This window comes from Leopardus geoffroyi, chromosome B2, assembly GCF_018350155.1.
Source record: "Leopardus geoffroyi isolate Oge1 chromosome B2, O.geoffroyi_Oge1_pat1.0, whole genome shotgun sequence".
Lineage (NCBI taxonomy): Eukaryota > Metazoa > Chordata > Mammalia > Carnivora > Felidae > Leopardus > Leopardus geoffroyi.
In genome coordinates, this window is record NC_059332.1 from 121096002 (window position 1) to 121122794 (window position 26793).

Genomic DNA, 26793 nt, shown 5'->3' on the forward strand with positions numbered 1-26793 from the left:
GCCAAGATCTCCTTTATCTATTATCCTCAAAGGCTGTCCTTTAGAGAAGTAGTGAAAAGGAATTTCCTGGGACTTCCCTGGCAACTGAATTCATCTTTCTGCAGATCCCAGGACTGGGATGTTGTCTTTGAGACAGCACAGCAGTAGAGGCCTTTTGCAAGGCTAAAGGCTTTCTGGCAATCCCTTAAAATTTACTTGGCTGTCAGTCAATGTCATTTAGGGGAAATCCATTAGCTTGTTATCAGAAATCTCATTTAGACAGCAAGCTTTAAATAGGGACTTTGCCCTTCTTGTTTCCATCTCTTGGAAACTGGCCTGGCAACTCTACTCTGTCAATCACCCTAGATCTTAGTTCACTGTCTTTGCCACAGACTTTATCTGAGGGCAGGGAGGGAAGCAGGCCGGGACTGTAAAGCCAGGTTACAGCTTCAGACTGTCCCCTAAGTTGTGCCCCACTCATCTGGCACAATGGGAGAAATTATCTTTCAGTTGGTAAGGGGGCACAGCAGAAGATATTTGAGAAGAGCCCTGAGGAATGAGACAACCCTGACTCCATTGTCCTGCTGGGTCTCTGCAATCCTGTTTAGTGTTTTAACCTTATGAGGGATGAAGCGGGGGGGGGGGGGGGGGGGGCAGAAAATCTAACTGTTTCAACTGGCAGAGTAGATATTATCTGATCACTATCAACGCAAGATAACTAACCCACTGGCAGAAAGGACTCCTCTTACCAGCTATATAAGTACCACTTTATTATTGCCCATCTCCTTCTGAGTGGCCCTGCTGAACCAGTCTGTCTCTCTCAGAGCAACAAGGGAGTAAGAAGTAGCCAATATATTCCAATAGCTTGATTAAAAAAAAACAAAAACGAGTTTTCATAAAGCTAGAAGCCTTAGTGGACACAGATATCTGTTGTGGAGGATCACTTTTTGCTTGTTTGTTTTTAGTTATCAACTCAACACAGACAAATGCTTTCATAAATAGGAAACTGCATGCTTAGGGGCCACATTAATGTCAAATTACTATCTCAATTTCTATACCTATTTCATTGCTGATCAGTACAGTTTACAGACTGGCTTTGGTCCATACATCACATTTTAAGGAGCACTTATCTAACAGATAAATCTCACTAGGTTCCCAGCCTAGGTATCAATTTCTGTATTAATGGAGAGTCTTGGTTCAGAACATATACTGTATATTCTAACCTTACCTACCACCTGAATAATGAGTAATATTATAATCTTACCTGGCACCTAAATAATGGAGCACATTCTAAGACCAATGAAGCCCACTGACTCTATCTCATTGTTTTACGTCTTCTGTGGTGAAGTGAATTCCTTGGTCAGAGGAAGGGTGTATGGGCTAATGTGATAGGTCTATGGAGAATGGGACTTGCTTGCAGCAACATACATCCATTTCCCGGATAAGGCACTTGTAGTGAGACAAATTGTCGACTAATCTATGACAAAAGGGAGTCTGAAGTAATTGACTGGCTTCATACCAGGTATCTTGCTGGTCCCCTGAAAGAAAGCTGCCTCATGAAGACCTTAAAATTGGTCACCATTGATGTGAAATTGACTTTTCAGCCTTGGCACTAATCAGGGGATTACAGCCTTTCCCTTGCCATTTCCTTGGCAGATCAGACCATGTTACACTACAGCTTAAAACCCATCACTTCCTCTAGCACTTGGAAGAAAATCCAAACTCCCTTCTGTGTCTACAAGGCACTGAAGGTTTAAGGCCTGACTTTGTCTCCAATTTCATCTGATGTCACTCTTTCCCTTGATTAGATCAGGACGCTCCATCCACGCTAATGCTTCGGCATAGCAAACTCTTAGCGTATCTTGTTCCCTCTGTCCGGAACACTCTCTGAACATCCCTTCCACTCCCATAGCTTTCAGTTAACAGCTGAAATGTTACCTCCTAAGAGTCATCATCCCAGTATGACACAGACATTACTTTCCAGTCAAGCCTCGTTTATTTTCTTCACTTATACCTAACCAAGCTACAATTATTTAATACTATTCGAAAATAAGTTAGTACAAATATTGCAGCAAAATGGAAATTCCATTCACCTACAGAGCCTTTTAAATGCTCAGATATTTTTTGAATACTTAGAGTAGGAAGCAAAAGATCAAGAGCCATCCTTAGAGACCCAGTAGATCATAAAATACCCAAATGGTTGCATACTCCCAAATCCCCTGAAGTCAGCCCTTGCCTTCATTTTCAAACGGATAGTGGCATTATCATTTTTCATCCACGATTCACACCAATCAGAGACCAGATACCCATGACCCCGCCTTGTGGCCTTTTATTAAATCAGAGCTGCCGGTCGGCCTCTTCTGTGGCCAGAGGCTTCTGGCTGCAGCTGAGCTCGGGAGCAGAGGCCCGTGCCAGCCTGAAGAGTGGGACTCCGGGGGCGCCGCGGGGTTCTGCGCCGCCTGGCGCTCCCCAGGCCGTTACCCGACTCTCGCTCCCGCGGGCAGCGCCTCTCAGGCCACCCCCGAGAGCTCATCGGACCCCAGCGCGGCCGTTCAAACTGGCGAGTGTGCGCCTCTCGGGGTCCCCGGATTCCAGGGCTACTTGGGCGCAGAGCCGTGAAAGAGTCTCAGTCCCCAGGCGCCCAGCTTTCGAGTGACCGCCCTCCTACGCCCGTCGACCTGAGCCACCGTTTCTCCTGCTGGGCTCCCCAGCCCTAGCCTGCAGCCGCCCTCGCCCCGGTCCATCCTTCCAGGATCTGACTGCGCCGCGTATAAGCCTCTGAAGTGCTCGGGCTCCCAGGCGGAGTCCTGACCGCAAACCCAAGTTGAGTAAGGAACAGGGAAGGGAGAGGCGACAGAAGTGTGACCGAAGCTCCCTGCCTCTATCTGTCTACCTATCTATCCATCCATCCATCCATCCACCCACCCATCCACCCACCCTTCTATCGATCTGTCCATCCATCCTTCCGCTATCATCTCCTGCCGCTGTATTTTAGGACTAGAATTAGAATTCCTTAATGAGAGGTTTGTCATGACGTCGTAAATTAACGCGTTTAACTGAAAAAAGCGAAAATAGGACTTTTTCAGACAGAAAATGTCTTAGAAAATAAATTTACTTGTTGAGAACTAGTTTTGCTAATTGCGTTAAATGGTGGACCTTGAAGTTGAACGAGCTAACGAGAAAGTTCTAAGGTTTTGACAAAAAAATTAAAGTCCATTTATACTATACTGTATGCCAGGAACAACGTACTCATGTTTAGAGATGAGCTAGAAAGGTACAAAGATCACGCAGTTTTTTCAAAACCTTTTTAGGCGGTCCTCCAGCAAAAGAAGTCCAGCCCAGTAGCAGTCCCTGCCCCCAACACCCGGACGTCGCCAAGCCCAAGAGCGGGAGGGGCCTACCTTGGGGGACCAGGAAGGAGGAAGGGAAAGTGGGGAAAGGGGCGGGGGAAAGTGACGGGAGCAGTGAGAGCCGGAAATGAGTGGCTAGCGAGGAGCCCAGGGGCGCCCTGTCCGGCGGCGCTCTAGCCCCCGCGCACTGTCTCTATGTTCCCCCTGCGTCTGGTCTATTTATTGTCGCGGGGAAGAAGCGGCCGCCCAGTACCCGGAACAACAAAGCACGAAAGACGGAGCCCGAGCCTCGGGGGCTCCTAGCAACGGGTCGGGGCGGGAGTTCCATGGAGACTGGGGAGCGCGCCCGCCTCATCATCATCCTTGTCCTCCAGCTTATCCTCCGCGTCCGACGTAACCGGCAGCAGCGCTGCCGCCGCGTTCTCTGCCGCCGCCCCCTCTTCCCACGGTAACCCCGTAGGCGACCCTGGGCGGGGGGAGCGCGGGCGACCGGGCGGCCTGAGCGCCGGGTGCCGAGCATCTGGGCGCCGGGGCTGGCGTGTGCGAGCCGGGCCGTACGGTTGGTGGGGTGTGCGGGGGCGGACGACCCGAGGAGAGGAACTAAGGTGGGAGGAATTGGTCCGGGGGCCGAGGGAGGGTCTACTTCTTGGGAGGACCGGGTGATATTTGGGGAGCTCATCAGGGATAACGGCGTGGGGGGGCGGGGCGTCCCTGCCTGCGAGCTTAACCGAGCGGGGTGTAGCAGAAGACAAGAGGTGTTTTATTTTTCCTGTTAGCCACCCCTGGGAAAGACAGAAGGGAGATTCCCCATCCGTTTCTGTGAAGCCCTCACCCTGGACAAGAAGAATCGTGCAAAGATGCTAGGGGTCCATTGCTTCCCAGAAAACTTCCAGCGGCCTCTGCCGCGGCGGGAATGCTACCAAATAGCATCTTCCCCGGTTACTGGTGCCGGCAATGCCAACAGCCCCGCTTTATTATTATTATTATTATTATTATTATTATTATTATTACCCAAATTAGGTTTGATGAAGGGTCCGGAACTGAGGAAGATAAAATGAATTGTGGGCAGAGCTAAGCGAGGATCAGAATTGGGATAAGCGCTTAATGATAGCCCGTAAGAGCCCTAAAAGTAATTTAATTGAGAATGACGGTTTTTAAGACTCCTTCAGCCGCGGTGTGCATCTGCGGGCTCTGTCAGTGTGCTCATTGCAATAAGACTCAGACTGCAGCCAGCCAGTTCACATCTGTGAGCTCTCTGGCTGCGTCTGTCACCTGCAGTTGCAAAGCGACACTGGCAGTTAACCAGCGTGGGCTTCTGTATTTAGGGTTAAGAACAGTGCCTTAAAATTGGCTGAAGGTAAAAAAAAGAGAGAGAGAAACAAGCCTGGTGTGATTTTTGTGTGAAGAACCAATTACAGAATCCCTGAGAAAATTGAAAAATAGAAATACAAGGAAAAGATTTAGCAGTCGGAGCGTAATCTGCTGTCTCTTTTAAAGTTTGAGAAAATGGCAGGCCATTCAAATGGAGAAGGGACTTTTATCGCTATCTGGTTTAAAGAATTATTTGCAGTTTGATACCTCCAGGTAAATATTTGTCAGCTTATATGATCTCTGTGCTTTACATCACTATTTAGTGGTTTTATACTTTCCCAAATCATTCCAGGTCAGTAAATGAGGTTTCCCTATGGCATACTGAAATGGCCACATATACCTTCAAGAGAATATCATCTTCATGTCCAGTGAGAATAAAGCTCTTTATATAAAGTTGAGGATTAACAATGAAAATAAAACTGATAAATCACAGAAGCAATTATGTCAACCACAGCTTCTGTTTGTCTCAAGCTTTTTTTTTTTTTTTTTTTTTTGGCTAAGGTGGCTTGTCTTAAGCAAAATGTGTCATCCTTATTCTCAGCCCCCTCTTTTCATACTCTTTGCCTTCAAGATCAGAAACTAATGGTCTGCTAATAAGTGCTCTTGATTGGTTCACTATAGCCAGAATAGCGTTTTTAACACAGGCATTTTCATGGAGTTGGGGTTCAGTATCTCTTGTTAAAGGACTTTCATGGATGTGCAAAGAGGTGGGCAGTTACCTTTAATGGAAAGTATAAACATTGGGAGATTTAGAGTTGCTTAAGATTCTAAGAGGAAAAACCCAAGATTGTCACCTTTAGGTTAATGAATCAAGGATTGTTTAATCTTTTCATAAAGCTGTTCTTCTATGAAGGATATCCTGGGGGAGGACCACACTTGAAGCTGTTGGATGTTGAGTCCCAAGATTTCCATAGTGCACTTGAGACTTAAGTGAATTCCCTCAATCACAGGGTTGCCATCACATACTTCACCGAGACCTGTTTGTGGTTCCCTGTCTGTTCCGTGTTTGAGTGGGGGTCAGGCCCTAGCTTCCACCTTTAGTGGCAATCCAATTTCTGTGTTCCCTGCTCTCTACTGTAACATTCCCAGTGTCTGGTGGTGTTTTAGTTCCTATCCTTATTTAATCATGTAACAGTCCAAATGATTTTTTGGGCTATTTGTATTGTTTGTTTCTTACGGAGTTTTCGGTATACATCCTTGGGCTATATATCCTTTTCATTAATGTTAACTTTGTTGTATTTTCCTTCTTCTGTATCCCTCCCCTTTATTTGTAGAATTGAAGTGGTCATGTCAGATGTTATGTATTCATTCTGTTTGTGCAGAACAGCAGGTTAAGAGCCTCATGCTGGGACTGTATTGAAATAAAGCATGTAAAAAATATTGTCACTTTTCAGAATTAAAAGGTGTTTTACAAGTTCAAGTGGTAGTACTATAATTATAGACACAGTCACTTTTTTAAAGGTTAAAAGTATTGTAGAGCTCACTGTGTTTTTAATTGAACCTCAGATTTTCATAATTTTTATTCTGAAAACCTTCTTAGTATCAGTCTTTTCTGATCATTTTGCATGGGAATATTTAACTGAAATTACATTTTGCCAAGTTTGAGGGAACAATTTAAGTGATTCCCACAAATTTTTCTTTATGTGGATAATTTTTATATCAAAACTTTTGTGGATATACAGTAGTCCCCTCTTTATCTGTGGTTTTACTTCCTGTGGGTTCAGTTCCCCCTGGTCAGCCAGGGGCTGGAAGCAGACAACCTTCCTTCTGATGTATGGTCGGAATGTCAGTAGTAGCTTAATATTAGGTTATTAGGTCATAGGGCCTACATCATTCACCTCATTTCATCTCAACATATATGCATTTTATCATCTCACATCACAAAAAGAAGGGGGAGTATAGTACAATAAGATATTTTGAGAAAGACCACATTCACATAACTCATAACTTTTCTTATAGTACATTGTTATAATTGTTCTGTTTTATTACTGTTGTTAATCTCTTACTGTGCCTTATTTAGAAATTACGCTTTAACATAGGTATGTATGTACAGAGAAAAACATAGTGTATATAGGGTTTGGTATTACCTGCAGTTTCAGGCATCCACTAGGGGTCTTGGAACATACACTCTACAAATGAGGGGAACTACTATATACGTGTATAGAATGTGCAGAATTTGCTCTAAAGTAGAGCAAATACATATGAAACATGCAACCGAATGTTATTGGAGAATGTTATTTCTTATCATGGATGTGGCACATCACTTACAATAAATATTGTATAATCTAGTTGAATGGGTGTCAGCATTGTTTTTAGGCGAAGGGAGCCGGTAAGAATCTGGTGATTGATTTCCTTCCGTTGCATCATTGACCATGTGATGAAATTATTATTGCTTTGAAAAATAAAATTTAAATTGATTTTAGAAGAATTCATAGTAGAATGTTTACCCCGTGTGTTTAACTGAAGACCTGTAGTGCTTTGAAAATTTAGCTGTGTTGTGACATTTGAATTAAAAAATAAGGATTTCCTGAAACGTACACTCAGATTTGTTACACCTTTTATATGCCTAATGCCGCATTGAGTATGTAAAGCTGGACGAAAGGTGTTTCTCTTCAGGTGCTTTTTGTGCACTTGTAGATAGGAGAGAAATGGACATACCATGAATACCGAAACACAACACACAAATTTGTATTCTAAATCCCTTGTTACACACTGCCTGGTGCTATGGATGTACAGATTTCATTATGCCTGATAAAATTAGGACTTTCTGGAGGATCAGGACTATGAGTTGCCATCCTATTGTATGCTAATGTCATGCAGGTGTGTGTACGTATTTTGAAGATGAACATGTTAATAAAAGGGTATATTTATTTTCTTTGACTTCAGAGGGTAATCTGGTAGATGAGGGGAACCTTTAATTATCTAATCTAATTAGTAATCTAATTCTTGATGCCTACAATTTCAGTTATTTTGTTTTCTTTGTTTTTTTGTTTTACTGGCTGCAAATTATAAGCAAAAACTTCTCTAACATGATTGGGGATTTTTTTTTTTTAAAGCAGTTCAAACAGTAAAAATAATGATTTACTGCCTTGAGTAGCAGTATTTGCTCGCATGAATATCACCTTGGGAAATTTCGAAAGGGTGAAAGAGTATATGTGTGTTTGAGGTCTTGCCAGGCTGCGTATACAAATTTGACTTTTGTGATACAACCTTTTATTAAGAAGAAAGATACAGAGTGTGTGTTTCTGTGTAGTTGTGGAAAAACCAAGATTCTAGAAATAGGTCATTAGTGAAAAAGAATCAGTTTGTATCAGAATTTATATTCATCTGGTCTTATCTTGTGATTGGTGATAAAACTCAAAATTTGGCTTCGATGGCTTGTTTTGTATGGGACACCTGCTGCTAGGGATCCCATTAAATGTTAAACACACTAAAGTGAGTTCTGGGACAGTTCGGATGGGCCTTCGTGCAGGAATCAATAATGAAACTGTTTAAAATTTCACGAAAAAAAAAAACAACACAGCACAAAAGTTTGGCTGGCAACTTCAAGCATGCAGTATTCATTCATCAAGCAAGAGTACTGAAAATCAGATTGTGTACTGAGGAAGCTTTTCTCAGGACATGTGTGGATGAGGACTCTTACTGTTTTAATTGTATTTAACACCATAGAGATCTGCTTATAAACATTGGTCCGTGGTATGTTTTTTTGTTTTGTTTTATGTCTGTTTATTTTTGAGCGAGCGAGAGAGAGCAGAGCTTGAGCAGGGAAGGGGCAGAAAGAGAGAGAGGGAGAAACGGAATCGGAAGCAGGCTCCAGGCTCTGAGCTGTCAGCACAGAGCCTGATGCATGACTTGAACCCACAGACTGTGAGATCATGACCTGAGCTGAAGTTGGATGCTTAACTGGCTGAGGCACCCAGGCGCCCCTGTTTTTGGTTTTTAACTCCCTCGATGAGAACGCATAAAATTTTAAAAGAAGTAAAAATTTGTTTTTGTTAATTAAATAGTTCCAAAGAATCAGGTGCGAGCCTTCTTTTGTTGATAAATTACAGGTATTTTCATTGTGAGGCAGAACAATTTTAGTCAAAACCAGTTATACTGTTTTCTTAGGATTAGTCTTAATATAGCACTTAACAGTATGGAATCAGGATACAGGCTGTCTGTGTTCAATACAGTGGCTGTGCTGCTTTTTGATGATGTGGCCTGAGTAATTTATTTCACTGCCTTGATTCCCCAGTTGTTTCAACTACGGTATGGGACTAATCCTAGTACGACCCTGTAGGATTGCTGTGAGAATTAAGTGAAAAGCATTTGGAACAATGCTCAGCATAATTAGGTGAACAAATATTCCCTGATGCTGACAGCAGTGGTACTAGGCAGCACATTAAAGGTGAACCAGCTATATAGTTTGTGTCCTTCATATGGAGGCTTTCTGTTAAAGCACTGGAATTCTTGATGTGTGATTACCGACTTAGACTCATCCCTGCTGTTAGGTTCTGGGGGGAGGGAAGCACTTTTGTTTTAATTTTGAATTATCACACAGGCATCTGGTTAGCACTTACGGCAGATGGACTAAGTAAAAAGAGACATCTCTGTTTCTTGGGAAAGGAAGGCCAACAAAGCCTGATCTGGCACCACGTTGCAGCTATTGAAATGCTATTACCCTGTGGACTTGACCACTTGTTTTGCTGTATGGTGCTTCTGAATAAAAGCAATAGACCCTGATGGTTTTATTTAGCAGAATTCCTCTTTCTTTAGAGGATACTATTTTTGCTTGTATAACCTTAAATGGTGATAAACTTGAAACTTGTTGGTGTCTTTGTCAGGCCATTTAACTTGTGTTTTCTGTTATCACTATAAATGTCCTACATTGTAGCTTTCTTGTAATTTTAGAAGTAGCTGAGACTGCTGCACTGCTCCAGTAATTCAAGTGACTCAAGGATGACCGCATAGAACTGGAAAATTATTTGTTTATGGTAAGGCTAACACCAGATACCGAGGCTTACCTAATCAGGGGAATAGCTTGATAATTGTAGTTTTGTTTAGGCTGTTATTAAAATGGTTAACTTTTTAAAGTGAAGTACAAATGTTTTAGTTTAGTTAGAAGGACATTTGAAACTGCTGACTAGAAAATAAATGTTTCTGCTTAAATACAGTGAATTGCAAACTATTCTTTTCTGTTTTGGCTGACATCCAGGTCTTGGTTTTTAGTTGAAATAATGTTTTCATAAAAGGTATATTACAGAAGTTTATATGAAACGTGCTATTAAAAATATGTTTTGCTTTAAACGTACAGGGGTCGAGTTTTATAACCCTTCCATATTGTGCTGTTTTGTTTTAGTTGGTTTTTATACTATTTGTCCCCTAAGAAGATTGGCGTATATGCTTGTATGTGGAGATGTGGCTTTTGTTTTCCTGTTTAAAGAGAGGGAAGTTTAGTTGATGTTCTTGATTTAGTTGAGTAGTCATTTCGTTGACTAGATTGATATAGTATTGATATAATATTGTTGACATTATTTCTATAGCCATCATGGATTCTGGATCTGAAAAATATTGAGATAAGCAAAGAAATGATCATGGCTATTTCACTGATACCTATATCCATATGTATCTATATATATCTCTGTAGATATCTATATCCATAGATATATATCCATAGATATATCTATAGAGATATAGATACATAGTTTATACATACACACCTCCATATATCCTTTTAGATATTCTAAGGACTATAGTGGGAGATTTTTACGAAAACAGGTCTCCAAGGTGTTAATATTGTCCAGAATAAAAGCCCGTTTTGAAATGAAGGTCTGACTGACACATTGTTAAATGTTCCCTAGTGTTCTTTCCACCACACTTTTTCATGGACAGGTGTTGCTGACCTTGCGATATAAAGATAATAAAGCTAATGTGTAGTCTAAAAGCACCAATACGAAGATGGGAATTTGGTTTTTGACTATGGTCACCATTTATAGAACCCATCGTTGTTTGAACCTCAGCTAACATTCCTGGTAAACCTGAACCTTCTGTGGAATAAGAACCACCCCAGTCCTTGTGAATTGCTGCAGAGCCTCTTTCAAGGTGCAGAGCCTTTTCTTTTCCTTACCAGCTGATGGCTACAGTGAGCTTCTTGGCTGTCTCCAGTTATTCGTATGCATGTGTAACCCGGTGAAGTTGTGATGAGCATCCTTTAATTGCACGGCTTGACCATATATATCCCAGAATCTCTGCTGGGGGCAGGTTAGGGTAGATGTGGATGGTACAGCCTTCTTGAAGGCATAGTCACCAGTTCATGAGACCTGCCTCAGCACAACGTTGGTATGCTAATCTCAAAGGTACACTAGATTTCTTAACCCAGTTCTTTCCTCCTCTTTTGGTGATGGTGGCAGTTAAGGTATGTGACACAGCTGAACAGTTTATGACTGACGAACAGCCATGCGAATAACTCTTTTATCGTCTCAGCAGCATACTGCTAGTGTGAATCCTTAGGGTAGTAAAGCTGAGAAAACCTTTGGCTGCCCAGTGATCTTGAAAATTCTCCTTCAGTGCATAGTACAGTACCACTTGGATAATTGTTTAATTTGTGTGTCTATTAAGAATGTGTGTCTATTAAGAATGTGTGCCTTTTAATTTACTCTTTCTAGGCTTTTTGTTTGGGGCTGATTAAATTGGAAGAGTTTCAAATGTCTGAAGCTACATTCTTAATTCACCTTGTGTTACATCCTCACTCTTACTTTGTAAAGAGTGGAATGATGGCTTTATTATCATATTCATTTAATTGTGCGACTGGTAGGCTGGAAGCAACTGACCTGTTGGCTGGTCTGTGACCAGCTACCATGGAATGAACTTTGGGTATGGATGGTTTAGGGCTCACAGGACTCCTGGGGTTAAAATGGAGAACGTAACCCTTAGGAGAAAGGAAAGGGAATATATACATCAAAAACGTTAAGGATCTGTATGGGTGTTTTAATTAAAATAATTCTTTTCTTTACATCAGAAACATACTTCTGTATTTGTAAAAGCTCCTGAAACACAGTTGCCCTTCAGGATTTGGGGGTCTAAACTGAAACCAATAATAACTTGTTAGGTGTGTGAACACTAAGCAGAACATACCAGTAAGTTAAATAAGGGACATAATAGATGCTGTTAGAGAACTTGAGTGGTTTGGGGCTACTAAGCTTCTTACCTGTTACAGTGAAAAATGTCTGCCCTTCCTACTTACTCCCCAACCCCACAATTTGGTTTTTCACTTGTTCTTGAAGTATTCATCTAATTTAGCAACTATTTGTTGAGTTGATGACCAAGTGCCAGCTAAGCCAAATTCTAAAGGTTACACATTTATATTAAACAGCTCTCTTCAAGGCGTGTGGTGCCTATAGCCCACGGTTATCATGCAGACGGTACCTCTGCGGTACCCTCTGCTCGGAGAGCTCCTCTTAGTGTTTCGTGACTGGTTCCTTCTTACCCTACAAGATCGCACGTTAAGAATAATTTTTCGTCTCTGAGGAACTTAAAAGGCCTGCCTGCATCATTCTTCCTAGAGTTTCTCTTGTGTCCTCTTATTCCCTTCACAACATAGATCACATTTTCTTAATTATTTTAATTGCTTATCTGTTCATTGTCAGATTCTTCTACCGGAATACAGCTGCTGTGAAGTTTCCTTCTCTGACCATTGTTCTGAGCTGTATTCCCAGTGTCCAGCTACAGTGCTTGGTTCGTATCAGTTGTGGATTCAATGAGTCTAACCACAAGTAAGAGTCTGTTAGTGAAGCAATGAGGAAAGGGCATCCTAGGCAAATTTAAAATTAAGAAAAGGTCTGCTGGAGGAGAGATAGTTGAGGTTGTTAAGGTGTGTTGGAAGTGGAAGAAGATTAGGTCACAAAAGGTAAATTGGAGGCTCGAAGCTCACTGCATTCCAAGCCAAGCAAGTTAGATTCCATGTGTCCGTGCAAGAGAGCCAGACTTTTCTTTAAGCAGGGGTGTGGCACAGTTAGGAAGAGAGCTTATTTGTTGGATGGACTAGATTGTGGATACTGCAAGCAAAGTTCCATTAGAAGGCCGTGGTCATAAGGACATGTGAAAGCCTAAAATAAAATGTTGATGCTTCGGATGCAGAAAAGAAGCAAAGTGAAAAGTTAACTGGGTGTAAGAGAAAGACAAGAGCTGAAGGATGATTGATTCTGAAATTTCTGATTCAGGTGTTGAGTGTTGGAGGGTGGCTCCATCAACTGAAATGAAGAATTAAGAGACCACAAGTATTTCTGAGGGGATTAATTGATTTTGGATATGTTGGTTTAAGTTAATGAACATACCGCACAGCCAGTGAAGAAAATGGATTCAGATCTCTGATAGGTTAGGATTGACGTAGGAGTCATAAACTCAGAGATAACAGTTGAAGCTTGGAAAGCTTATAGAAGAAAAGGTTTGTAACCTTCAGGGCTCTTAAATTCATCGAGAATATGAAAAACAAATGGCCTCCTCAGGTACACATCCAAATTTGTGTGTGCACAATTTCAGGGGTTCCTCACCTCTGGAACCTATTGTTGAGCTTTTCAGGAACTGTCCTGGGATTCAGTGAAGAACTTCCAATTTGCAGAGCAGAAAAGTATTGGAGATGGGAGGAGAACCTAGGGAAAGGTGCCTCAGAAGCCAAAACTAGGGGTGGTGAGGGAGAATTTTGAGAGTCAGGAGTGCCCCGTGCTTTATGCTCTGGAGAGGTCCGTCAGGAGGGAGTTTCAACTGCGACATCAGATTCAGCAGTGAGCCGCTCGTTCCTAAACATTTCATACCATGCAGAGGCACAGGGCAGAGTATGACAGTTTCATGCATGAATCAAGTTAAGGAAACAATGCATGGTAAACAGACTACAGAAGTCTTGATGTTCTCTAATGATAAACAGGCCTAATATGAGAGTAGAGTCCGTTTTAAGGACCTGCCGAAAGGGAAATTCCATTATTTCGAGACCTGTTGTGGTGTTGCAGCCCAGTGGTTCTCAGCTGGCTGCCCACTAGAAACAACTTGGCAATGTTTTTAAAAATTAGGGCCCCCGATGAAGGTTAGTTAATCAATATCTCTGGGGGTTGATGCTTTTTGTAGTTGTTATTTTATCTTTTACTTAGTAGTTAAGAGCTAGTGTTGCAGTCAGAAAACTTCATTATCATTCTTGATTTATGTTCTATGTAAGAATACTTTCTTTTACTTGTATGTTATCTAATTACTCAGTTTACTGTTGTGCTGTTTTAAAATATTTTGTCTTTCTCACAGACCTTAATTTCCAGTTTAAAAAACGTGACTCAGCCCTCAGTCAATTAAAGATCTGACAGTTCTGAGTAAATTAAGACGTTCTTAATGGTGCTTACATGTGGAAAGATATTCATTCTGTAACCCTGTTTGCTTTTATTTAAGTATGTTACTTTTTTACTAAATAGTAAAAACTGCTTTTTACCTAGAAAAGTTTGAACTCTGTATTACTGTTTTCCAACTAGCTAATTTATTTCATAATTCTACCTTCCTTTTCTTAAAATGGCACTCATACATGACATAGACCTTAAACAGGTTGTCTACACGAGAGCACACATTTTATACGAAGGGTAAGCCCGTAAAAGCAGTTGAAAGGAAACCATCAAAATAGAAAATTTCTCATGTTGTATTCTACCTTGGGGTGCTTTCTCTTGAGTAAATTCTTGGTGAGCTGTCGGCATTCAAGTTTGAACCCTGCATTCATGTCCCTGACATAAAAATCAGAATACAGAATACGGAGAACTTTGAACTTTATGGGAGTCAACCCTGACACCAACCAGAAGGTGAAAGAGGGGTTGTTCAGCTTACTGGCCACCTAGGGAGTTAATATTTATACTACCAAGAAAATGATAATCTTTTTACAATTATGTGGTTTTATTAGCTTATTAGTGGCTTAATTAGTTTCACAAAGTGTGGTTACTTACCAGTAAGTTAGGACAAATATCAAGATTCTCTATAAAGTGACAGACGTAACTAGTTTTTGAAATGATGGCTCACAATATGGGAGAATAAGACCTATAAGACTGGGGAGAAAACCTATGCCATACACTTGAAATGAACACAGTAGATTTACACTTTAAGCGAAATGAACATGATACACAGTTTTGTTGCAGTTTAGTTTCCAAATCTGTTGTACCTCTAATTTTCCTGTGTTTGCAGGTACCTAGCTAAGTAAAAGCAAAATATATATTTTGCAATATGTAATAGACTTGGTCAGATTCTTTTTCCCTCTCTCTCCTTGTTCCCCTTCTCCCCTAACCCCAACCCCCCCCCCCCAAAAAAAAAAACTCTGCATAATAAACACTTGGTTTGAAATGGTTTTATTATTGGGGATTTTTTAAAAAATCACTGTTAAATCTATTTTTTTATAATACTAAACAGACACATCAAAATTATATTCTTTATTTTTCCACTTGCTTTTTTCTTTTTCCTTTTATTCTTTGTCTTTTTTAGAGTTTATTTATTTTGAGAGAGAGAGAGACAGAGAGAGAGAGAGAGAGAGAGAGAGAAAAATCCAGAGTGGGGGAGGGGCAGAGAAAGAGGAGGAGAGAGAGAGGATCCCAAGCAGGCTCTGCAGTGCAGAGCCTGACTTGAGGCTCCAGCTCACAAACCACAAGATCATGATCTAGGCTGAAATTAAGAGTCAGACACTTAACCAACTGAGCCACCCAAGCACCCCCAACCCCACTTTTTTTTTTTTTTTTTAAAGAGGGAGAAAGCAGAGGAGAGGGGCAGAGGAGCCTGACATGGGGCTCAATTCCATGACCCTGAGCTCATGACCTGAGCTGAAATCAAGAGCCTGATGCTCAACTCACTGAACCACCCCGGTGCCCCTCTACCCTTTGCTTTTAGACTTGAAAGAACATGATTTGTTTTTGTTTTTGTTTTCCAAAGCTTGAGGACCACAGCAGATAACTGGAAATCCTTTCCAGTTTTGAACACTTCTCTATTCATGGAAGATAAAGAAAGGAGATAATAATAACAATGAGAATGGCTAAGTTTGAATGCTTACCAACTGTTAGTACTGCACTGTGTTTTGCATGAAATTTCAATTTTTGCAACACTGCAGGATAGGTCCTATTACCTGCCTTATTTAATAGATGAGGACATTTAGGCACAAAGGCATTAAATAACTTACCTAGGGTCACACAGCTGATAGATAAATGGTAGGGTCTTGATTTAACCCAAGTGATCTATTCCAGAGTCTGAGCTCTGAAACGTGTGTGTGTGTGTGTGTGTGTACTGCTTTTTAATCTCAAGCTAACAGTTAAGCTCTTCCAGACATTTTATTGAATGTGTCTAGTGTCTTGGGAACTATGCTAAGGTTTGGGTGTAAAAATAAGTAAGATTTGATTATGTGCTTGAGGAGTTTATTGTCTACCAGGGAGACATAAATAAATACGAAGTTTTACTATAGCGTGGGGAAATCCTGTGATAGTGGTTTGCATAGCAACATGGTACTGGGACTCAGAGTAGGGACACCCTGGCTCAGTCTTAGGGATCGGATGTCTCAGTTCCTTTGATTTCTTATTTTATCCATCGTGGTTTTAATGACCTTCTCTACTCGGGTTTTCAGATTTTTACCTCTAATCTGGACCTGTCCTGAGTGATGGACTCTTACCTAATTGTCAGCTCTGTACCTCCCTATGGATGTCTTCTAAGTTCCTTCAACTCAGCATTCCCCAAACAGAATCCTCACCATCGCTCCTTGTCCTGTCTGTTCTGCAGCCTGCTCTCCTTCCAGTGTTTCTGTAAATAGTATGTTAGGCAACAAACCTGGAGTCATCCTCCACCCCCTTTTCCTCTTTCTGTATCAGCCGCAAAGCTGTGTTCAGTCATCTTCTAGAAATGTCACTCTTCTGTCTACTTCTTTGCATCTTCATCCACCCTGTCTCCGCTGCTTCCCTCTCTCACCAGGACTGCTGCACTGGACCCTGACTGAGTTTCCTGCCCGTTCTTATCATCCAGTCCATTCTTCCATTACAGAAGTGCCGGGGATATATTTTTAAAAAGCAAATACTTCATGTCATTTCTTGCTTCTCTTTTAGTTCATTGCTCTTGGGATGAATGTGAGAATGTGAAAATCCTTAACGTAGTCTGGAAGGCATGACCCCTCCGTGCATCTCCAGCCTGGTCTTGCGCCACTCTTTCCACTTGAGCTGTGCTGGCCCTTCTTCAGGTCTGATTAGTTTGTACTCTTCACCTTGGAGCTGAGAACACCTGCATTCCCTCTACCAGGTCTTGCTCAGGGCTGGATCCCCAACCATCCCCCCCCCCCCCCCCCCCGCTCCCAGCATGAGGCCTAATGCTTAGATTTCCAATTCATTTCTACAGAATTGATTGAATGAAGGGGATGCTGAGCTATAGAACAAATAGGAGTGAGACAGGTGAAGAATTTTAGCGAAGGAATAGCATAAGCCGGCAAAAGATTAATATTCTTTAACATATAAAAGCTTGTATAAAGCAGTAAGAAATCTCAGAAGGAAAATGAACAAAGAATCGGAGACAGTTAACAGAATAAATACAAGTGGTAGTATTTTAAAAGTGCACTCTTATCAGTATTCAAGGAATTTCACCCTCACCAGTTAATTCACTATTGGTTTTTCTTGTATCTCAGATTGTCAAAGACCTTTTCAGAATACTTTGTTGGCGAGCTATGACGGAATATACATGTGATCTCAGTCTTGTTTAATATGCAGATAAATGTAAGGATTCAGCAGCCTAAAAACATGTGCCTTTTTGAGCATGGGGGAGGGGGGACCTTAGTAATTATAACTGTGGTAGGACTTGTTTTTCTTTGAGTATTTTGTATGTGATTGGAAAATGACGTGGTATCTTCCTTAAAATACTGCATTAAGGCCATTTATTTGAAATGCTAAGAAAGCTATCCAAAGTAAATTTTGTTCTTCATAAGGAATTGGTACACTCAATTTCTCATCTTTTGAGTTTGAATCTGCAAATTTCAAGTTATATTCAGTAAAATATACTTATTTTCTTGTTATCCACAGTAATACATTAGTTGATGTTAACATTGACTAATATGGCATTAATTGGGCACATTATGATTTGGGAGGTGTTCATTAATTTCTCAAAACAAATCATGTGATGAGTAAATGGTGTATGCATTTTGCAAATAAGTGTAGGAACGTTCAGAGCCAGCCCACTTTCACAAAGCTTCCACTAGGATCCAAGTTCTCTTACTTTATTTCTGAGAGAGAGAAAGAGAGCCTCTGCTCAAGCACTGGGGAGGGGCAGAGGGAGAGAGAGAATCTTAAGCAAGCTCCATGCTCAGCGTGGAGCCCAACCCGGGGCTTGATGTCAAAACCTTAGATCGTGACCTGAGCTGAAATCAAGAGTCAGACACTTAACCAACTGAGCCACCCAGGCACCCCCAAGTTCTCTTATTTTATAGATAGATCTTAGTACATGATGAAATAGTGAAATTCTTAAGTGGGCTACTATTTAAACATTATTAATATGAGGTAGATACTAGATTATTCTTAAATTGCAAAAATACTTTGTTTTGTTTTAACTGGAACTTTTTCTTTGAGTGTAAACCATTGATTTGCCTTTCATTAAGCACACATTCAGAAAATCATCAAGTTAAATTAAATTAAATTTTCCTCCATTATTTTTTAGGCACCATCACAAATATTTTTACTGACTGAAACATAAAAATTTTCCTTACTATTTTTTTTAAATAGATAGTTGCTGGCAACCCACCACTTGTTAATTAATTTCCATAAAAACAGTATTTTTGTAGTTTTCTTAATACAGATTTAAAAAATCGTAACAGTTCATTTTGATGCAAGGTATTTACATGAATGCTACCAGCTGGCTGGTCTTCAGAATTGTTATTTAGACTAAGTCATAGGTGGAGGCAAAAGTAATGAAGATACTTTAACTTTCTGTTTAACTCAATGTAATCATGGTTTGTATATCAAGTACTTTTTGCTTTATACTTAAATACTTGTTGAATGTTTTATGTAATATGGATGGCATAATATATAAGCTTTTCCTTTGGAAAGTACAAGGGTTTTTTTTTAGGCCAGGCGTCCTGTTAGTAAAATTTTCTTTCTGTGGCTAGAATGCAAAAATGCCAGCCCTAAAGATGGGTCCCGGAAATGCACCAGGTGACAGAATGATAGAATGTCACCCTGCCACACGGGTTCAAGGTTTGCAGCTTCGTCCATGTGCCTGTGCTGTTGCCCTGTAGTGCTGCCAGTCTTCTCCCTCCGCTGCCCTTTTGAACATACATGCATGTTGAAGGCAAAGCGGGAAGTTGAGAATTGGGATGTTAATTTAACTAAAGTGACACAGTAGCTCTAGAACTGAAATAAAAATTTAGTGTATAATGCCTAGTTTGTCAGTAGCCTCCCTTCATCTAAGATGTCAGAATCTGGGATTTGAGAATTAGGTGGGACCTTAGAAACCATCTAGTCTCATCTTATACTCAATCGAAGACTCATTCTATAACATTCTTAACTGTTGGTTAATTCTCTAGCCACACCTTCCCCCCCCCCCCCCGCCTCCTTTTGTGACACTTCTCTTCTGTGGAGTCCCCTGCTTTGCAGTGGTATTTGTTTATCGGTGTGGCTTCATGAGATCTGCTTCCATGTGACTTTAACTGGTTCTGTCAGTTTCCTTTTTATTCAGATATTTGAGAACAACTGCTATCTTTTCTTTCCTGCGCTAAATGTCCTGAGACTTCCCTCACACACTATTTTTATATCTCATACCATCCTACTTCCCTCTGGATATCTGGTTATCATTGCCCTCTTTAAATGACAATGTTTGGATATTGAGATATTTTGGTAGCAAAAAAGGCTATAGGCACTCCTTTGCTGTAGGTGCTCCTATCTAATCTAGGTTCTGTTTGTTTTTTCAGTAATATAATCACAACTTCATGTTGTCTTAGTATGGCCTAGTGTGAAGTAAAGTCTTTTCTTAAACACTTTTTAAAATTATTGTGGAGAGGCACCTGGCTGGCTCAGTCGGTTAAGCATCCAACTTCGGCTCAGCTCACGATCTGACCTGGGTTCGAGTCCCACGTCAGGCTCCGTGCTGACAGCCTGGAGCCTCCTTCGGATTCTGTGTGTCCCTCTCTCTCTGTCCCTCCCATGCTCGTACTCTGCCTCTCTCTCTCAAAGACAAATAAACATTAAAAAAATTATTATGGAAATTTTCAGAGAGAATTAAAGGGAGAATAGTATAATGAATACCCATCCGTATGTCTATCATGTACATTTAACAATTGTTAAGACATGCAACAGTAACGTGACATTTTTTTGGTCCTAAAATACAATTATATTTACTGTCCATATCTATTCTGTATCCCAGAATAGATTGTCCAAATTTGTTTGGTTCCTGTAGCAGGATTCCAGCATCTAGGGAGTCATCTGAAACTTTATCCAAATCTATTTGTTACTGAGTTCAGATAATGAAAAACACTTGCATTTTAACGTAAATTATAAACACGACATGCCTCCCTGAATATTTTGGTAGTGTCTCTAAAAAATAAGCATATTGGTCTATGTAACTAGTCTGTCATTGCACATAACGAAATGAACAGTAACTCCCCAATATATGTATCACTCAGATCCATACTGATGTCCCTCAAATATTTCCTACAACTGGTTTGTTCAAACCAGTGTTCAATCAAGGACCATGACAAACATTTTATGTATTTTAATAAAAATGTAGGTGGGGGGCCTGGGTGGCTCAGTCGGTTAAGCATCCGACTTCAGCTCAGGTCATGATCTCACAGTCCATGAGTTCGAGCCCCGCGTCAGGCTCTGTGCTGACAGCTCAGAGCCTGGTGTCTGCTTCAGATTCCGTGTCTCTCTCTCTCTGACCCTCCTCCGTTCATGTTCTGTCTCTTTCTGTCTCAAAAAAAAAAAAAAAAAAAAGTAGGCTTTAAAATTTATCAGTGTTGCATTTTATTTTATTGATACAGCCTAATTGGGCCAGCCCAGGAATTAACAGACTTTTTTTTTTTTTTCCTTAAAGACCGGATGGTAACTATTTTAGACTTGTGGGTCATCTGGTTTTTGTCATAACTGCTCAGTTGTGCCACGTGGTCATTAGGTAACACTTGAGCATGGCATGTTCCAATAAAACTTTTTTTACAAAATGGCCACTGGCCCATTGTATAATTTGCTGACCCCTGCCTAATCTGTGGCGATCTCCATTTTTTTCTCTCTGTTAATATGGCTTCTCAAGGTTTGCATTGGTTCATGAAATAATACTATTTGGTTATAAAATTCAACTACCTGTGAATCCATCAAGCAGTAATAGCTGTCATTTAATTAATGCATGCTGTGTGGTGTATGGACATAGATAACCATACTTAATCCTTCACAGCACCTTGGAGGGGGGGGGGGGTTGCAGTGATACTGCCAGTTTCCAGACGAGAAAGGGAAGAAGTAAGGTTTCTCCTGTCCCATGAAACAGATGTGAAAGAACGTTGGCTTTTTCAAAGGCACAACGTTAGCTGGGTTACAGGCGTGTGCTGAGGGACTGTCAAGTCGTCTGTTGGAGTCAGGACACAACGTCTGTGTCCTGATGTGCTATTTTGAGAGCTTTATGAAGAATATGAGGTTACTTTGGATGGCATGCCTCACCTGTAGAAAAGAGCAATCTCCAGGAGACCGTGAGCGTTCATGTTGTGTGCAAATGGGTCTAAATCCAGTCTTCCCCTACTTTTGCCATTTCTCAAATCATGGAGGGTGATCTTGTGGTTAAAGCGTTGGAGGCCGCTCTCCTGGTGTCCTCAGATGCAACTTGAATATCCTCGGAGTAGCTAAGATGTTATTTTTCTGTGCTCTGTTTATTTCGTTTTGTTCTTCTGGCTTTTTATTAGGTTTTGGGGGTATTTTTGCCTTGTTTTTACGAAGAGTGTTTTTTGTGGCCTTTCAGTTTCAATATCTTTCCTGGTGTGGAAAGTATAAAATGTACTAGAGCTATTACTGGTCTTAATGCGCTCCACAGATACCGCGTTTTTGGCAGACGGGAGGTTTGTGACAACCTTGCACCAAGCAAATCTGTTGGCACCATCTTTCCAACAGTTAGATGATTCCCTAGGTGTTTCAGACTTACTCATTATTACTGTGTTTGTTATGGTGATCAGTGATCTTTGCTGTTACTCTGTAGTTGTTTTGGGGCCCCGTGAAATGCTCCCGTTTAAGGTGGTAGACTTGAGACGTATCGGGTGTGTCTGCTCCACCAACTGGTCGTCCCCCTGTCTGTCTCCTCGCCCCCCCCCCCCCCCGTGCCCTGAAACACAACAGTATTGAAATTAGGTCAGTTTGTAGCCCTCTGATGACCTCTAAGTGTTCAAGTGAAAGGAAGAAATACACTCCCTTGAAATCAAAAGCCAGATACGATTACGCTTCGTGAGTGTCAAAAGCTGCAGTAGGCCAAAAGCTAGGTCTCTTGTGCCAGTTAGTCAAGTTGTGACCGCAAAGGAAACGTTCTTGAAGGAAATTAAGACTGCTACTCCAGTAAACACATTAATGGTACGAAAGTAAAACAACTGTATTGCTGATACAGAGAAAATTGTAGTGGTCTGGATAGAAGGTCATACCAGCCCCGACATTCCCTTAAGCCAAAGCCTGATCCAGAGCAAGGCCCTAACTCTCTTCAATTCTGTGAAGGCTGAGAAAGATGAGGAAGCTGGAGAAGAAAGTTTGAAGCTCACAGAGGTGGTGCATTTAAGGAAAGAAGCCATTTCCATGACCTAAAAGCAGGGTGAAACAGCAAGCGGTGATGTAGAAGCTGAAGCAAGTTATCCAGAAGATCTAGCTAAGATAAGGAAGGTGGTTACATTAAACAACAGATTTTAAATATACACAAAATAGCTTTTGATTGCAATGAAATGCTGTTTAAGGATTTCATAGCTAGAGAGAAGTCAATGCTAGCTTCAAAGGATAGACTGACTCTCCTGTTGGGGGCTGATATTGCTGGTGACTTTCAGTTGAAGCCAGTGCTCATGTACTATCCCAAAAATCCTAGGATCTTTAAGAGAATCTACTCTGCCTGTACTCTATAAATGGAACAATAAAGTTTGGGTGAAAGCACATCTATTTGCAACATGGTTTATGAATGTTGTAAGCCCACTGTTGAGACCTACTGCTCAGAAAAAAAAGATTCTTTTCAAAATATTACTGCTCATTGACAGTGCGCCTGGTTACCCAAGAGCTCTGGTGGAGATGTGCAATGAAATTAATGTCGTTTTATGCCTGCTACCACAACATCCATTCTGTAGCCCATGGATCAAGGAGTGAGTTCAACTTGCAAGTCTTATTGTTTAAGAAATACATTTCCATAAGGCTATAGAACTGCCCCAGATAGTGATTCCTCTGATGGATCTGGAAAAAGTACATTGAAAACCTTCTGTAAAGGATTCACCATTCTAGATGCCATTAAGAACATTCATGATTCATGGGAAGTGGTCACAATATCAACATTAAGAGGAGTTTGGTAGAAGTTGGTTTCAATCCTCATGGATGACTTTAAGGGGCTCAGTACTAAAGTGGAGGAAGTAACTGCAGGTGTGGTGGAAACAGCAGGAGAACTAGAATTAGAAGTGGAGCCCGGGGGTGCCTGGGTGGCTCAGTCGCTTAAGTGTCCGACTTCGGCTCAGGTCATGATCTCGTGGTTCACAAGTTCAAGCTCCGCGTCGGGCTCTGTGCTGACAGCTCAGAGCCTGGAGCCAGCTTCCGATTCTGTGTCTCCCTCTCTCTCTGACCCTCCCCCCATTCATGCTCTGTCTCTCTCTGTCTCAAAAATAAATAAACATTAAAAAAAAAAATTAAAAAGAAGTGGAGCCTGAAGATGGGACTGAATTGCTGCAATCTCATGGTCAATCTTGAATGGCTGACGAGTCGCTTCTTAGGGAAGAGCCAAGAAGGTGGTTTCCTGAGATGGAGTCTACTCTTGGTGAAGATGCCATGAAGATTGTTGAAGTGACCAACAGAGGATTTAGAATATTACATGAATTTAGCTGATAATGCAGTAGGTTTAATGGATTGAGAGGACTGACTTCAATTTTGAAAGAAGTTCGACAGTGGCTGCCTACTATAGGGAATGCATCACCTACTATAGGGAAATCGTTCATGAAAGGAAGATCCAATCCATGTGGCAAACTTTATTGTCTTAAAGAAATTGCCGCAGTCACCCCAATCTTCACCCCAACTGCTTCACTCTGATCGGTCAGCAGCCATCAACATGGAGGCAGAACCTTCCATGTTCTCCTTTTCCTTTCCGCCAGCAAAAAGATTGACTTGCTGAAAGCTCAGATGGTTAACATTTTTTAGCAATAAAGTACTTTTAAAATAAGGTTTATACATTGATGATTTTAGATATAATGCTGTTGTATAATTAATAGACTATAGTATGGTGTAAACATAACTTATATGCACTGAGAAACCAGAACGTTTATTTGACTTGTTTTATTGAGTTATCCGCTTCATCATGGTGGTCTAGAACCAAACCCACGCTATCACCTGTAGTCTTTGATACAATTTGTCTTAAAAGCCAGGAGGTGGCGGTGTTTTCCAAGTAATGCTTTAAGGTTGCAGTTTGTGAGGGTTACCGAAGTAGTGTTTTTGAATACCACTGAAAAGTCAGAGAACCTAAAACACACAATGTGTTCTTATCCATAAAATCATTGAGTGAGGAAGAGGCTGCTTCAGCCTCTATGAGGAATTTTTTCTAAGACTATTTAAAAATTTTTATTGAGATACAATTGACATATAATATGTTTCAGGTATACAACTTAATGATTTAAAAAATATATATATATGTATATAGGTGTGTATATTTATATATATATGTGTGTGTGTGTGTGTGTGTGTATATATATATATATATGTATATATGAATTGCAAAATAACCACCACACTATGTCATTAGCATCCATCACCACACATAGTTACACATTTATTTTCTTGTGATGAGATCTACTCTCTTAGCTTTCAAATATACCATATGGTAGTATTAACTCTAGTCGCCAAGCTGTACATTATATCTCCAGGACTTACTGGTTTTATAACTGGAAGTTTGTGCTTTTGGCCACAACTGTAATGGACTTAATAAGAAGCTAGAAATATGATAGTTCCTGAAGTTAGGGCAGGGGCAGTTTTGAATTCTGCTTTTTATTAGGAGGAAATATTTGACAACTCATAGTAGGCATACTTGGAGCACAGGACGAAACACCTGATTAAACCATGCCTTAATGTTAGGCCCTGTGCAGTGAGAAAGTCATTGATAATTCTATTTATATCAAAATAGAGTTAACTGTGCTTTTCATATATATGTTGTTTTTCTCTAATATATATGTTATTTTTCTATACAAAGATTCTAATATTTATGTTGTTTTTCTATACTATACAAAAAATTGAAGAAATTAACTTTTTAATATTCCTATATGAAAAAACTATTGGAATCTTTTACATTTCAAAACTTGGAGTTGAATTTTTCTTTTATTTCTACCATGTTTGCTTTTTTAGTTATATTATTTCTACTTTCATTTACCATTTTCTTCCTTCTATTTTGTGGTTGTCATTTACTTGATTTCTTGGATCGAATGCTGAAGTCATTTATATTTGTCCTATACTTGATTTCTTGGATCGAATGCTTAAGTCGTTTATATTTGTTTTCTTTTTTATGGCCGAGAAGTATTCCATTTTGTATATATACCACATCTTTTTTTATCCATTCACCCATCAGTGGACATTTAGGTTACTTCCATAGCTTGGCTATTGTAAATAATACTGTGATGAATGTAGGGGTGCATATATCTTTTCAAATTAATGTTTCCCCTTTCTTCAGATGACTGTCCAAAAGTGGAATTGTTGGATCGTTTTTAATTTTTTGAGGAACCTCCATACTGTTTTCCACAGTAGCTGCACCAGTTTACATTCCCACCAACAGTGAACAAGCTTTCCCTTCTCTCCACATCCTCACCAGTGCCTGTTATTGTGTGTCTTTTTGTTAACAACCATTCTAACACATGTGCAGTGATCTCTCGTTGTGGTTTTGAGTTGCTTTTCCCTGATGATTAGTGATGTTAATTGAGTATCTTTTCATGTGCCTGTTGGCTATCTGTATGCCTTCTTTGGAAATCTACCCATTTTTTAATCAGATAGTTTGTTGTTTTTGCTATTGAGTTATAAGAGTTCTTTTTATTTTCTGGACTTTACATCTTACTGAGTATATGATTTGCAGCAATTTTCTCGCATTCATTAGGCTGCCTTTCATGTTGTTTGCTGTGCAGAAGCTTTTTAGTTTGATGTATCGCTCGCTTGTTTTTGCTTTTGTTGCCTTTGCTTTTAAAGTTAGATCCAGAAATTCAGTGCGAAGACTGGTGGTATCATGGAGCTTACCACCCATTTTCTTCTAGTTTTATAGTCCCAGGTTTTACATTCAAGTCTTTAATCCATTTTGTGTTATTTTTACGTGTGGTGTAAGATAGGAGTGTAGTTTTATTCTTTTGAATGTGGCTGCCCGGGTTTCTCAGCACCACTTCTTGAAGAGACTGTTCACCATTGTGTGTGCTTGCCTCCTTATTCATACATCGGTTGACTGAACGTGCGTGGGTTTATTTTGAGCTCTCTATTCTGTTCTGATCTCTACTACTATAGCTTTGTAATATAGTTTGAAATCGGAGTCCAGCTTTGTTCTTTCTCAAGATTGCTTGTGTGGTTCCGTACAAATTTTCGGATTGTTTGTTCTATTTCTGTGAAAAATACCATTGGGATTTTGATAGGGATCGCGTTGAATCTCTAGATTGCTTTGAGTGGTATGGACATTTTAACTATTAATTCTTTCAATCGATGAGCATGTAATATACATTTACTTGTTTTTCATTTTCTTTCATCAGTGTCTTACAGTTTTCAGTGTACAGGTTTTTCATCTCCTTGTTTAAATTTATTCCTAGGTATTTTGTTCTTTTTGATGCAACTATAAATTGAGTTTTTAAAATTTCTCTTTCTGATAGTTTGTTGTTAGTATATAGAAACAGAACAGATTTTATATATTGACTTTGTACTTTGCAGCTTTTCCTGAA

The 26793-nt window shown here is 40.3% G+C and overlaps 1 protein-coding gene across 14 annotated transcripts in view; it reads left to right on the forward strand.

Annotated features, from left to right (window-relative positions):
• The first annotated feature begins 2329 nt into the window (after positions 1 to 2329).
• Positions 2330 to 26793, forward strand: part of TBPL1 (TATA-box binding protein like 1) — a 35377-nt gene continuing 10913 nt past the window's right edge. Inside the window, exons 1-3 of one of the 14 annotated variants that reach the window (XM_045499693.1) lie at positions 2349 to 2807; positions 9594 to 9676; positions 12329 to 12416. The gene's annotated coding sequence lies outside the window, so the exon portion shown is untranslated. Of the gene's footprint in view, positions 2808 to 3422; positions 3778 to 9593; positions 9677 to 12328; positions 12417 to 26793 lie in introns of those variants that run through there. The other 13 variants (XM_045499694.1, XM_045499690.1, XM_045499700.1 and 10 more) reach the window with 13 other exon arrangements.